Source organism: Rhamphochromis longiceps, linkage group LG19 (genome assembly GCF_057381845.1).
Source record: "Rhamphochromis longiceps isolate RC_006_pf linkage group LG19, R_longiceps_female_GT1.1, whole genome shotgun sequence".
Taxonomy (NCBI): Eukaryota; Metazoa; Chordata; class Actinopteri; order Cichliformes; family Cichlidae; genus Rhamphochromis; species Rhamphochromis longiceps.
In genome coordinates, this window is record NC_140575.1 from 13,955,327 (window position 1) to 13,969,314 (window position 13,988).

The 13,988-nt window shown below is 39.3% G+C and overlaps 1 pseudogene; it reads left to right on the forward strand.

Moving 5' to 3' along the window:
- The first annotated feature begins 7,886 nt into the window (after nt 1–7,886).
- Nucleotides 7,887–9,949, forward strand: LOC146646397 (zinc finger MYM-type protein 1-like; annotated as a pseudogene).
- The last annotated feature ends 4,039 nt before the right edge of the window (nt 9,950–13,988 follow it).

The window sequence follows — 13,988 nt, forward strand, 5'->3', positions numbered from 1 at the left end:
TGATCCTCTCAGTCATCTCTTTCAAGATTACTCCAAGCATGGCAAATCTGACAATCAGTGTCCAGTGCTTTACCACCGTTCATTATCCCACTGTTCAACTGCCCAGCCTGTAATTTACAGTACATGTTTCCACCTCGTGGTTCCTTACATGCTGCTGCTGGTGTCGTCAGTGTGGTTTCCGTTGCACTGTCTTTTGCCTGCTATTAATTCTTCTCAAGTCCACGATGTTCTGTTGGTCTTCATCAGGAGATTAACTGTCCTTTGAGCTTCTTCTCAGGATGGGGACAAGTGCGAGGTCAAGCTGTAAAATTTTAAGCCAAAATCTGGCCTGTTTTCTCCCAATTATGCTACTCTAGTGGTTTTGGCGCCGTACTCAAAATTCCAGGTTGAGAGAAGTCCACCTTTATTTATCTGTAATCTGTGTTGACACACTAAAACATACAATTAATAATCTGTGTTGACACACTAAAACATACAATTAATAATCTGTGTTGACACACTAAAACATACAATTAATATCCTTTTCATTTCTTTTCTCAAAACCTCCATTCGCTTTATCTGCCTAGAGTTTAACTCATCTGTTTCTCTCTCTGGGTGCTCACTCGTCACCTTATATGGGCATGCAAACTTCCTGTCACCCACACCATTTCCTGTTACACACACACAGCACGCAGCTGCTCAGAGCAGCTCAAGCTGCTTTGCTGTTTCTCCAGGCTAATCAAACGTATTTTATATTTACAATCTACAAACCCTCTGTAATTCTACTAACTTTTGATCTAAAATGTAGCCTCATTCACACAATGATTTCATAATCCTCTCACACACACACCTTTTAAATAAACTAAACTCTTATAACATCACTCATGCATCTCTTAAATTAAAAACACTTTCAAACTTTAAAACATCCTACTTTACATCACCAAAGAAATACCTCTCACACCTTTATTCATCATTCAAAACCTTCTAGTCACCGCATTCACACACTTAAAGTGTGACCAGAGTTGAGGAATATAACTCAAAACACACTTTCCTAAGAGTATTTTAGACATGCTTGTCATAATCAAAAAGAGCAAGTCAAAAACAAACAAACGAAAAATTTAAACCTCCATTGATTCTCACCGCACACACAAGATATTAAAAATAAAACACACCAGCAACTAATGCTGGAGAAAAGTTACTACTGAAAGTAATGTGTTAGTCTTAAGTATATACAGTGCACTCAATATATTTATATATCTACATCCAACTTCAGTCAATTACTATACATCCCCTACGGCAACTCAAAACTTTATTTATAGTCCTCTAATAAACATAAATGGCATTTTAAACACACACTCAACAATGTTTGCAGCAGTATTTGTAAAACCAACTGTGGCTTAAACAGTTCACTGCTTACTCATTTGCATTTTCACTCACACACACCGTCTAAAAATAGCAGCAGGCAGTCAGTGCATTACTGACTCGACACACAGAGATCTCTCACACCAAATTTTCTTATTCTATATTACAACGACGTCTTATATTTACAACCACTGTCAGATCTGTCAGCTTTAGCGCCTACACAATTTCGACAAATTTAAAATAACCGCCCAGCGGATAAACTCCCTGAGTTTTTTGCGACCAATTAACCAGTATCAAGACTTTAACTGTTTCTGGCCTCATTTCTAAAATCCCTAACTCAATTTAAAAGCGTCAACCAACCCAAACTTTGAAGTTTTAGGTTAAAGTTATATGCCCGAAGTCCAACTTCTTCTGACCAAAAAAGCGCAGGTACCGTTCCAAACGGTAAGGAGACTCTAACTCCTAGCTTAATTCCAGGATGCCCTGTACCCCACAGTTAAGCCAAACTGAACTAACCCTGTTCGCCGACAGGTCAATGTCGCGCGTCCACGACAAGGAGGGAGCGTAACCTCCGGGCTCTGCGCTTCCTAGAACCCCCACGGTTCCGTTCTAAGATAATTTATAATACTTTGGAACAACAATCAACACCCGAAACAAGTGTATAACTGAGGCAGGTGCAACCTAGTGGTCAATGGAGACTCCAACTCACAACATGACCGCTCAGGTCCACTCTTATGACCAAATTTGGACTCTAACCAACACAATAACCAATTCCCTACCAAACTACTTGAGACTCTAACTCAATTTCTTTGGGACTTCAACCCAGTATTTAAACTTTTCCTGGCAGACTCTAACTGCTTTAGCAGACTTTACTGCTTTCATTTCTTCTTAGCAGAACTCTAACTGCTTCAACTCATGAAATTTTCATCAAAATCAAAACAGACATCCACCAGTAACTTCAGTGAGTAGACTTAAATTTTATCATATCCAATTTGGCACACTTTGGAAATAATTCAACAGGTAGTGCCTTACCTTTTGGATAAGCCGGCTTATGCCCACTCACTTTGACCACTGGAATTCATGTCTGCCCGTCAGACCACCTCAGAGACCACCAAATTTCTCCATCTAAACCTCCAATCCTCCCTCCTCAACCACCGGACGAGCCCCCAAATGTTAAGGTTCAAAATTGAGGAAGGAGAGTACAAACCACCCATGGTCCAGAGGATCTTGGTCAAACAATGATTTTAATGAACACACGTGTGGGAAGACACTCTGTACGCAGACAACCAGTAGTCCTCGACTTAATCAAAGCATAAACAGATATTTTATAGCATCAGGGTTTGATTTACTGACGCCCCTTCATGCGTCACAGATACATTTTATACATAGATCAGATCAACACCACCATGGCTTTTAAGACAGAACATCATCTTCTATTTTCATGGCTAGCCCTTCCTGTCTACCTTTCAGTTCTTGTCTTGTTCCTCTTTCTTGCCGAGACAACAAGGAACGGTTCCTCTTTTACCGAGACACTTTTGCAGTTACAGCCAGACATGAGTAACCTCTTCTCTAAATAAATCTAACTAATGTGTGTGTGTGTGTGTGTGTTGACCTCACATGCTCTCTGTGTCACCTGTTGCACTTCTGACCTTTCACCAGAACGGAGGCTCACTGAGACTATGTGTATGTCTTCTACTAAATAAATGTTTTAATCAAGAACCTCTACTAAACATAATAACTGTGTGCATAAGCATCTTAAGGCCTTCTTAAAGCTATCTGTTACTTTGTTAAAGCAATGATCATTTTAAATAACCTAGTGATTCAAATGGCCTCGTCTGGCCTGCTCCTCAGAATAACTTAGACTTTGCTTTCACTTCTGCAAACTTTCTGCAACTTCCTGTCAGCCTGCAACTTAGTCTTTCTGAGAGAGACACTGTTTAAACCTCTAAATGCAATATAAACTACAGATTATATTCTTAATGCAATGGTACTGATGACAATTATTTAACAATAGCGGTAAAATAATTTCCCTGCTCCACAAAGGTTAGTTATTAGAGTTTCCAACCGTTCCGTAAAAAACGGAATCGTCTGGTATTCAGAGAAAATATCAAGCGTTTCGTATCGAGGTGAAAAGGAACAGTTTTTGTCCTGGACTTCAGCTACAATGAAAAAGACACAAAGCTGGATTTATTCTGTGTCTTTGCTGCACAGCTGCCTCTTCTTCTCTCATTTTCTCCCCTCCCTCTCCTGTTGCTACTTCAATCATGAAACTGATCAATGATCAGCTGATTGGCTTTTCTCTCTTGTTTGTTTATCGCTCACTTTGCGCCAGAAAGAGGAAACCAGCGGATGTCGCGCTAAACAACAGCAGCACTTTTAAGCTTGATCAGCTGTTGTTAGAATTTATTTAATATTAATTTCTAGTATCAGCTGATGTTTGCTGGAGCCACAGCTGCAAAAAAGCTGCTGGTCATGATATGGTTTGAATATGTGGTGAGAGGGAAACATGAAGATGAAACCAGGAGATGTCCTTACTGAATCATCAGAGCTGTGATGGAGAAACAGGTTTACCTTTTAGGTGACATGAATGAGTTGAAGAGAAGTTATGAACTGTTTCTGAGAAATAACACCAGGATCCTTTTCTAAGTAGCTAACAGCTGGTAACTGTGCAGGGGCGGATCTAGCAAAGTTTTACCAGGGCCCAGGTAGGGCATTAACAGGGAAAGGGGGGCACAAAGAAATACTTTTCTTTCTTATTCTCATTTAAAATGTGTCGCTTTTAACAAATAATTATCTGAATCTTACAACAAACGTTTTCATCTGATGTAAAATGTATAGAAATCCATTATTGTACATAGTAATTTTTTTTAGGGTCCCATCATAATTTCTGCTACTGAAAATTCAGAAGTAGCTAAGTACTGTATATGATGCCAGTATTTACCCACATTTTCTAGATACTGTACCAGTACTGTGTGTAAAATGCCATCAAAAAGTCAATTAAGTTTTATTGTTTCTCACCTGTCTTTCTATCTCCTTTCACTTTTTAAAGGTTGCCATGTTAGAAAAAATATTTTGCCCTGCCATGCTGTTTATTGATGTGGCAAATGAATGGTTTATGAAAATATATCTAAATCTGCCATCAGTAATCAGTAATGATCATGTCTCACCTCTAGTCTTCTCTGTCTTAATTTCAGGTTTTCACCATGTGTTGTAGATAGTTCAGGAGGTTAACTCGACCAAGCAGTCTACTTTCAGGTACTGTTTAGAATACCAGAATAGGGAGGATGGTGTAGGTTTAAGTTTATTAGATTGATACATATATACCAACAAGACAGTGTACATCACTGTGACAACAGCGTTTGTTTTCATTCAAAGGCTTTATGGTTTTTCCTATAATACCTGGTGGGCCGGTCTCTAGTCAAAATGCCTGGGCTGATTTTTTGTCCCAGTCCAACCCTGGTGTTTTATATACCTGAACATGGAGCACTGTAACTGGATTTGAAGGAAACTCACTGGTGAGGTTACTACCTGCGTGCTTCGGCCTTTTGTTGGGCACCAAAAGCTTTAAAAAACAGTGTGTATGTGTCGGTCAGAGAGTATTTAAGAACAAAGTGACAATCTTATTTTTTTTTGTATTGCAAAATCTATTTTTGCACTCTGCATTCACCCGTGTTCGAAAGCACACATTTCATGTAAGGGAATTTAATGTCCACACGTGTCAGCCTCATCATTTAGGACTATATGCAGTGCCTCTGTTCGCCCTTCCTTCTCATCCTTAAATATTTGACCCTCGGTGAGACTTCACCATCGCTGAAGACGACCTGAAAACAGTTATTAAAAAACAAGCAGTGTGAGAGGACGCAGGTGTTACGCGGCGCTCCATCACCATATGTTAAATTATGTTCACTCCACTAGTTTACTATATTTTTCTCAGGGATGGATCCCAGTGTTATTTTAGCATTTGTTAATATATTCATTTAATTTAATTCATCGGTTTTCAATAAAAATCCAATTATCAGTGTGTGTCACGTTTTATTCTGAAATCTAAATGTTGAATATTATTTTTATGTCATGTCTTCTCCACTGTGGGGATTTGCTGCCTGTTTTCTTTTTTTTTATGGACTGATTTGTCTAATTCAGAGCTCATAAAACTGTCTGCTTGCTTTTGCATGTATATTTTTTTATTTATAGATAAAACAAATAATAAAATAATCACAAATTGTTTGTAGACATCGTAATATAAATACCTTTGTTCGCACAGTGGCGTGAGGCAAATCTGCACAAATCTAAAATTTTAATTAAAAAATTGAATAACTAAAAATAAAGTTTATGATCATGAGCGCTCAGGAGAGTTTGGTGCTGTTGCTTGTCGGAGTCCTGAGACGACATCTGTCAGCGTCCAAGAAGGGGGGTGGGGTGGGGTGGGGGGGGGACCTGGTGAGCCTCACAGGTAATATTTGTTGTTTCTGAGACTGCGCGCTCACAGATCGGCTTATTTCAATGAGTCAACCCTCTTATTTAAAAATATTTAAATACTTGTAGCTTGTAATTGTACGTTTCTTTTTCCTTAAGACAAATGTGTACATTTAACTAGCAAAACTCAGAAGGTGGCGCCAAATCCTCATGTTTTTTCTGCATTTGGAGACGCATGCGCACAGGATTACAGACGGATCTCGGTTATTTCACTGTATGGGCAGAAATCTGTGCCATCAGAAACTGAATTTGAATAAGTTCAATTTGAATTTGAATTGCTCAGATTGAATCTGAATTGTAACTTGAATAAATGCTTTTGAAAACTGAATTTGAATTAGTCTAATTTGAAATTGAATTTATGGTTTGAAAATGATCATCACTAAATTTAAATTGAATTTATATTTTGAAAATGAATTGATTTGCTTTGAAACTGCATTTTATCCTTTAAAAATTCAGCTCTCGAATAATTTCAGTTTCACTTCTCACCAGTGGCGTCGTTAGGCCTATTTTAGGGGTGCTGAAGCCTCCCTAAAATATTCTTAAGCCCCCCTAAATAATTTGGTGGTTTTTTTTTTTTTTTTTTTTTTTTTTTTTAACTTATTCGATTTTTTTTTTACAGAACTTGCAGACAAATTCAATATAAAGATGCAGGAATATGAGTTTAAAGAAATAATAATATAAACCTGTCGCTATTCACACAAATATGATCATAACTCGGTTGGTCCCTTTCGCTTTACATTGTTAAGGTAGCGTCAGTGCTTCGTTATCCAATCCCTTCCAGTTGTTCACAGGGGACATCCACATGACTGAAAATCCAGTCCTCGTTTTCACTGCTACTTTACACTCCGCTCGTATACACCTGCAGAAACACTAGCGTGCATGTGGCAAACGGCAAGAAATCATGGATATACGCAAGTTTTTCAAGAAAGTACGTTTTCATCACTGGCTGGTAGTAACAATTAGTTAGCTCCAGGTAACAGCAGAGAGTCCCATGTAAATAATGAACCAGGTGCTCCCCATTTTGTAAATAAAAACCTGGCTAGCGCACTAAGTTAAATTGTTAGCATAATGTTAATTTCTGTCACTCGTTTTAGCTCTGAAAAATCCAGCTGAGCTCATTCAGGTATGGTTATCATCAGTGGAAATAATAATAATCACTCCATCCCCATTAACCTGTAGGTGTCAGGGCAGAGGAGCACAGAGAGGCAGAGGGGAGAGACGTCTGCTGGAGAGGTGAGTCAAAGGATGGAGTCATTTGTGATGGAGACAGTCTGATTAGAATTTTATGGGACTCAATATGGATATGAAATATGAAACATTTCAGTCACGGTACAACATATAAGACCTGTTTAACTTGAGCTTTTATTTAGGAGAGTCAAGGTTAGAAAGTGGAGAGAGCAAAGAGAGAGAGATATATATAAGTCAAATTAGCCTGACTCACATATTTTTGAGGGTTCTATTTTAATATTACTTCAATTCAAGTAATTTAGTAATATTTTTCAGGGCTTTAAATTGCAACCATTTTAGTCACATGCGTGCTCAAAATATAATGTTTGTAACTTCAAAATATTTGGGAGCAACAAATTACTGTGGAGCGGGAGCAGAAGTCATGATATTAGCAATTTACATTACAATTCAGTATGTTTTAATGTATCTTGAAGGGTGAGGCAGAAGGAGTGGCTGAGGGAGAAAAAGGTCAACAGGCAAGTTCAAGTCAGAGAGAGCAAGGAGAGACAGAGGAGCTGCAGCAAATAGATCGAGAGGCAGAGGAAGATCAAGTTATTACAGAGAGAGGAGAGCAAACAGGCCAAGAGAGGGAAAATGATGAAGCAGCTGCAGCAACTCATTCTACTACAGGGTTTGATTTAGGTGACAAAGACACAGGGCCCAGACAGGTGAAGCTGAAGAGCTATCCACATGATACGTTTGGTACACAGAAGCGAGCATTTAACCACAGCTGGTTTGAAAAGCACAACTGGTTAGAATATTCAGTCAACCAGAATGCAGCTTTCTGCTTCCCATGTAGAGTGTTTGGCAAAAACATCAAACATGATAGTTTGGTCAGTAACGGTTGCAAGAACTGGAAGAAAGCTTTAGTCATCTTTGGCAAGCATGAGATGGCACAAACACATAAGGACAGTGTTGTTACATGGAAAAGCTACCAGGGAACTAGCAAACAGGGAAACGTTGCACAGATGATAGCAACTGCAAATGTGAGTGAGATAGTCGAAAGAAGAGAGTATCTCAGACGAATTGTTGCAGTCACCTCTATGTTAGGGAGACAGGGACTCCCTTTTCGTGGTCATGATGAAGGTGAAGACAGCCCAAACAGAGGGAATTTTCTTGCGTGCATGGAGCTTTTGAAGGAGTTTGATGCTTTTCTTCAAAAACATAATCCCCCATCAAATGCACAGTATATCTCACCAACATCCCAGAATGACATGATTGACTGTTGTGCCCAGGAAGTTACTAGTGTCATTGTATCTGAAATGACAAAGTCTAAAGTCTATTCCATCATGGTGGATGAGGCAAGGGATAAAAAGGCAGAGCAGTTAGCTGTTTGTGTCAGGTACGTGTCAGAGGGGGCAGTGAAGGAGCGTTTCCTTGCACTTGCAGAGATAAAATCATTTGATGCCCAGTCCATTGCAAATGAGATTCAGCAGCAGATCCAAAACTATGGTCTTGCAGAGCTTAAGTGTGTAGCACAAACATATGATGGTGCAGCCGTTATGAGTGGCTCCACTGGAGGTGTACAAGCACATTTTAGAAGGCTCCATCCTGAGGCTATCTATGTGCATTGTTATGCTCATCAACTCAACCTGGTTTTGTGCAATACTTGCAAGGCTGTCCCAGAGGCTGTGGAGCTTTTCAGCTTGTTGGAGTGTGTGTATTCTTTCTTCAGCACCTCCCTAGTCAATCATCATAAGTTCATGGAGACTCAGGCAAAGCTTGGATTGACAAAAACTGAGCTTGTGCAACTTTCAAACACTCGCTGGGCATGTCAGTTGCGATCAATCAGTGCAGTTCTTGAGACATTGCCTGCCATTTTGGAGTGCCTATCTGCAATTGGATCCCCCATAGCTGTTGGTCTCAGAGCAAAGCTCTACAAGTTCTCAGCAGTCTATGCACTACTGATGTTTTAGTCGATTCTGTCTGTAACCGAAGGACTCCACAAATTCCTGCAGAAAGAGACTTTAGACCTGGCAGAAGCTTTTATCTGCAAACAAGCTGTGTGTGACACACTTAAGGGCAAACACTCAGATGCATTTGCTACAGAGCTGTATGAGAAAACCAAGGCCCTGTGTAACACCCACAGTATCCCTGAACCAGGTGCCAAGACAAGGCACAAACAGAGGAAAATGGAGGATTTTGTCCTGGAGGCAACTGTGGGTTCACGCACTGAATTGAACAACTCAGACACATTGAAAAGAGAGTTACTTTTCCCTTGTGTGGATCGGATGGTTGGCGAGCTTGATCAAAGATTTTGCAGTGTAGATGCAGGGCTGCTAAAAGGCGTCCAGGCATGCAGTCCTAAATCTGAGAACTTCTTGAGTGAACCACACTTGAATGAACTTGCAAAGCACTATAGACTTGACCTGAAAAAAGAGGAGGTTCTGGTGGCCAGAAACTTTCTTACCCGGAAAACAGAGGCTGGATGTCCACCCAAAAATATGTTGTCTGTGTACAACCTCCTTGATTCAGACATGTTTCCCTCTCTGAAGGCAACCATCCAAGTTGCCCTAACAGTGCCTGTCAGCAGCTGCTCGTGCGAACGGTCCTTTAGTGCACTGCGTCGGCTGCACTCCTGGCTGCGTCAAACAATGGGTCAGAAAAGACTTCACAGTCTTGCAGTCATGTCTATTGAAAAAGACACGCTTCAGCATCTGAGTCACAACAGAGTGATTGACCGATTTGCCACTCTTAAAAACAGACGTCATTCTTTGATGCTTCCACCCACCAAGTAACTGGTGATTGCAGCCAGAAAAATGTACTTTTTTATTTTCAGTTTTTTTCTTGTTATTGATGCAGCAAACACATTTCCTCTGTTTTTTTGTTGTACTGTATTATAAAGCAGACTGAAATAAAACAATAGATCTATTGGTGGCCTAGGATGTTTAATCTGTCCAAAAAAGTAGGAAAACAATTTCTCAGTCTTTTTTTTCTGTTTGTGAAATTTTGTGCTCATTCACTACGTTCGTTCATGTCGTGTGCATCTCTTGGGGGCTAAGCCCCCCCTGTCCTTAAAACCTAGTGACACCCCTGCTTCTCACCATTCAGTTTCAGTTCTACAATTCAATTTCAGTTCCAAAATTCAGTTTTTTGGAACTTACATCCGGTTCAAGCGCAGATTAATAGAACTACGTTTTACTAGCGGACCGAAAGTGTTACTGACGGGAATCTACAGCGTCTTGAGCTGAATTAAGACTTCAGAAGTCATTCGTCATGTCGAATGACCAGCGGATAAACTCTCAGGTTGGTAATAAATGTATTACATGTATAAGAACAAGCGTCATGTTAACAAATGATAGCCGTAAGGTAACTTTTATGCTTATTGTAGCTGTTAGCTAAAAACGCTAATTTAGCGTAGTTTGCCCTGAATTCAGCTTTGACAACAAATATGATCGACTGTTTCTAGAAGAATTCCAAAGTTGTCATCTTGGACCCTCTCAGAGTACCCCCTCTGTATGCTTGCAGAGACCCCTACAGTAGGGAAACATGCAAAACGGTGTCCAAACCTTTGTGTTTTAGCTTTATTTATGTCTTACACAGCATCCCAACTCTTTAGCTAACTTAATAACTTTAGCTAAAGTGAATAGTTAGTCTAATTCATTAGTGCAGCATTACTGGATCGCCTCTGTTTGAAGTGATATAATATGATATACAACTATCACTGAAACAGCAAACTTTGTAAATAAGCAAACAACACTTCTCATTCTCTAAACGTTTGGCCACAGCTGTAGATTACACTATCAGTGCTTGTTCACTCTTGACAATAATTACACTTCTAAATTCTCTTTGTGCATTTACAGGTAAACCATATCTAATATTTTATCTAAATGACTGCTTTGTCTTTGAAAAGGGTGAGCCTGAGGCCGGTGACAGTCCAGTTCTACTCTAAGTACATCCTTACAGTGGCTCACAGGACAAGGCCACATTCCTGTCCTGCCAGAAGAGAAGAGAAACTTCAGAGTCTTCATGCAGTTCAACCACACCTGTCATATTCCGTATGACAGGGGTCTCAAACTCCAGTCCTCAAGGGCCAGTGTCATGCAACTTTTCCATGCCCTCGAGGACTGGAGTTTGAGACCCCTGCTGTATGGTGTTCATGCTGTTTTCTACCACACAGTTACAGCATGTCTGACTGCCTGTTCAGCATATGCAAAAATATATGATGAGTTTAAGCATGTGATGACTAAGGCCTTCCATTATGGTGTTTGTCATCACATGTCACAGACATCTGGATGATCATTTGGAATAAATAAAATACTAAAAACTTGTTACTTCATCTTTTATCTTTATTATTATTATTATTATTATTGTTCTTATTTTACACTTTTCATTGTTAGGCATTAGGTTTATTTGTAGTAGTCCTTTCCAACGTCTTTCCCTCTTCCATGTTACTGTGTCAGCATCTATTTGGGTTTGGAAGTGGAACAGAAAGTAAGGAAATCCAAAGTGCCATTAAAACCAGGAGAGGTTCTTATATTTCAGAAGAAGGGATTAATTCAAAAGAAATGACCTCAATGCCATATTTCATTTAGGAACCCTAGAGAGCACTTTGCAAAATAACACATTCTTATAATTTCACCCTCAGATGAGCCAAGCTACGACTGTCAGGGAAGGTGATGTAGGTACAGAGCATATGAGAGTGGTTAAGTTAATGTCTCTTGTCTAGATGAAGGCACAAGAGGGACCAATGGCAAGGCGTAGAGATTCAGTATCTTCAGTCTTCAGTGGACACTCCATTTCTGGCACAAAACACCTGTAAAAGATGGTCGATTTAGGAGGTGACCCGACAACTTCAGCCTGTCAAACATATTAACTCATTCACTGCCATTGACGTCTATAGACGTCAATTGAAAAACTTACGTTGACTGCCATTGACGTCTATAGACGTCAATTACGTTTTTCAATGGGAGGGGCTAGAATACAACCTCGGGCAGCTTGTCAGTGAATATCAGACTTGCATTCATGGTATGTAATGACAAAATCGACCTGCAGGTGGCAGTAGTGCGATTTAGGTAGTGCGATCAGAGTCGCAGTGTGGAGGAAGTGTTATAATGATTACCACACAAAAGTGAATTATTCATTGTGAATAAATGTTTCACTATGTACATTTTATTTTTTCATATATTTGTAAATAAATTGTTTTGATAAAACATAACCTTTCTCAGTGTTATTTCTGTTTTATAGAAGTGAAAAACTATTTTATATGTTAGAGGTGTCACAAAGCAAGAAATATTAGTGTCAAAGGCACTTTTCTGCTTGAAATGTATTTTTCACAAAAAGCTCGTTTTCTCCCTTTTTTTGGTCAAAACAGGCATTTTTGGTGGAACCCACCTCTCTTCTACAGCTGATTACTAAAGAATGGAAAATGCTAGAAACAAGCTTTTTATTTGGATGAAAGAAGAGAGTCTGTTCTTCATTTTGGTAGGTTCAGCGTTTATATGATCATAACACACAGTTTTCTGTGGCTCTTCAAAAATGAGTAAAAATGCTCAAAAACCCTGGCAGTGGGGAGTTACCTGATTTGAAAATGGCTGGCAGTGAATGAGTTAATGGAGCAGTATGCTTTAAAAAAAAAATCTAATTAAGCATGCACTCAGTACCCTAAGAACACAGTGATAGTTGTATATCACGTTATATCACTTCAAACAGAGATGATCCAGTAATGCTGCACTAATGAATTAGACTAACTATTCACTTTAGCTAAAGTTATTAAGTTAGCTAAAGAGTTGGGATGCTGTGTAAGACAAATAAAGCTAAAATACAAAGGTTTGGGCACCGTTTTGCATGTTTCCCTACTGTAGGGGTCTCTGCAAGCACACAGAGGGGGTACTCTGAGAGGGTCCAAGATGACAACTTTGGAATTCTTCTAGAAACAGTCGATCATATTTGTTGTCAAAGCTGAATTCAGGGCAAACTACGCTAAATTAGCGTTTTTAGCTAACAGCTACAATAAGCATAAAAGTTACCTTACGGCTATCATTTGTTAACATGACGCTTGTTCTTATACATGTAATACATTTATTACCAACCTGAGAGTTTATCCGCTGGTCATTCGACATGACGAATGACTTCTGAAGTCTTAATTCAGCTCAAGACGCTGTAGATTCCCGTCAGTAACACTTTCGGTCGCTAGTAAAACGTAGTTCTATTAATCTGCGCTTGAACCGGATGTAAGTTCCAAAAAACTGAATTGTAGAACTGAAACTGAATGGTGAGAAGTGAAACTGAAATTATTCGAGAGCTGCATTTTTAAAGGATAAAATGCAGTTTCAAAGAAAATCAATTCATTTTCAAAATATAAATTCAATTTAAATTTAGTGATGATCATTTTCAAACCATAAATTCAATTTCAAATTAGACTAATTCAAATTCAGTTTTCAAAAGCATTTACAGTGGGGCAAAAAAGTATTTAGTCAGCCACCGATTGTGCAAGTTCCCCCACTTAAAATGATGACAGAGGTCAGTAATTTGCACCAGAGGTACACTTCAACTGTGAGAGACAGAATGTGAAAAAAAAAATCCATGAATTCACATGGTAGGATTTGTAAATAATTTATTCGTAAATCAGGGTGGAAAATAAGTATTTGGTCAATAACAAAAATACAACTCAATACTTTGTAACATAACCTTTGTTGGCAATAACAGAGGTCAAATGTTTACTATAGGTCTTTACCAGGTTTGCACACACAGTAGCTGGTATTTTGGCCCATTCCTCCATGCAGATCTTCTCGAGAGCAGTGATGTTTTGGGGCTGTCGCCGAGCAACACAGACTTTCAACTCCCGCCACAGATTTTCTATGGGGTTGAGGTCTGGAGACTGGCTAGGCCACTCCAGGACTTTCAAATGCTTCTTACGGAGCCACTCCTTTGTTGCCCGGGCGGTGTGTTTTGGATCATTGTCATGTTGGAAGACCCAGCCTCGTTTCATCTTCAAAGTTCTCACT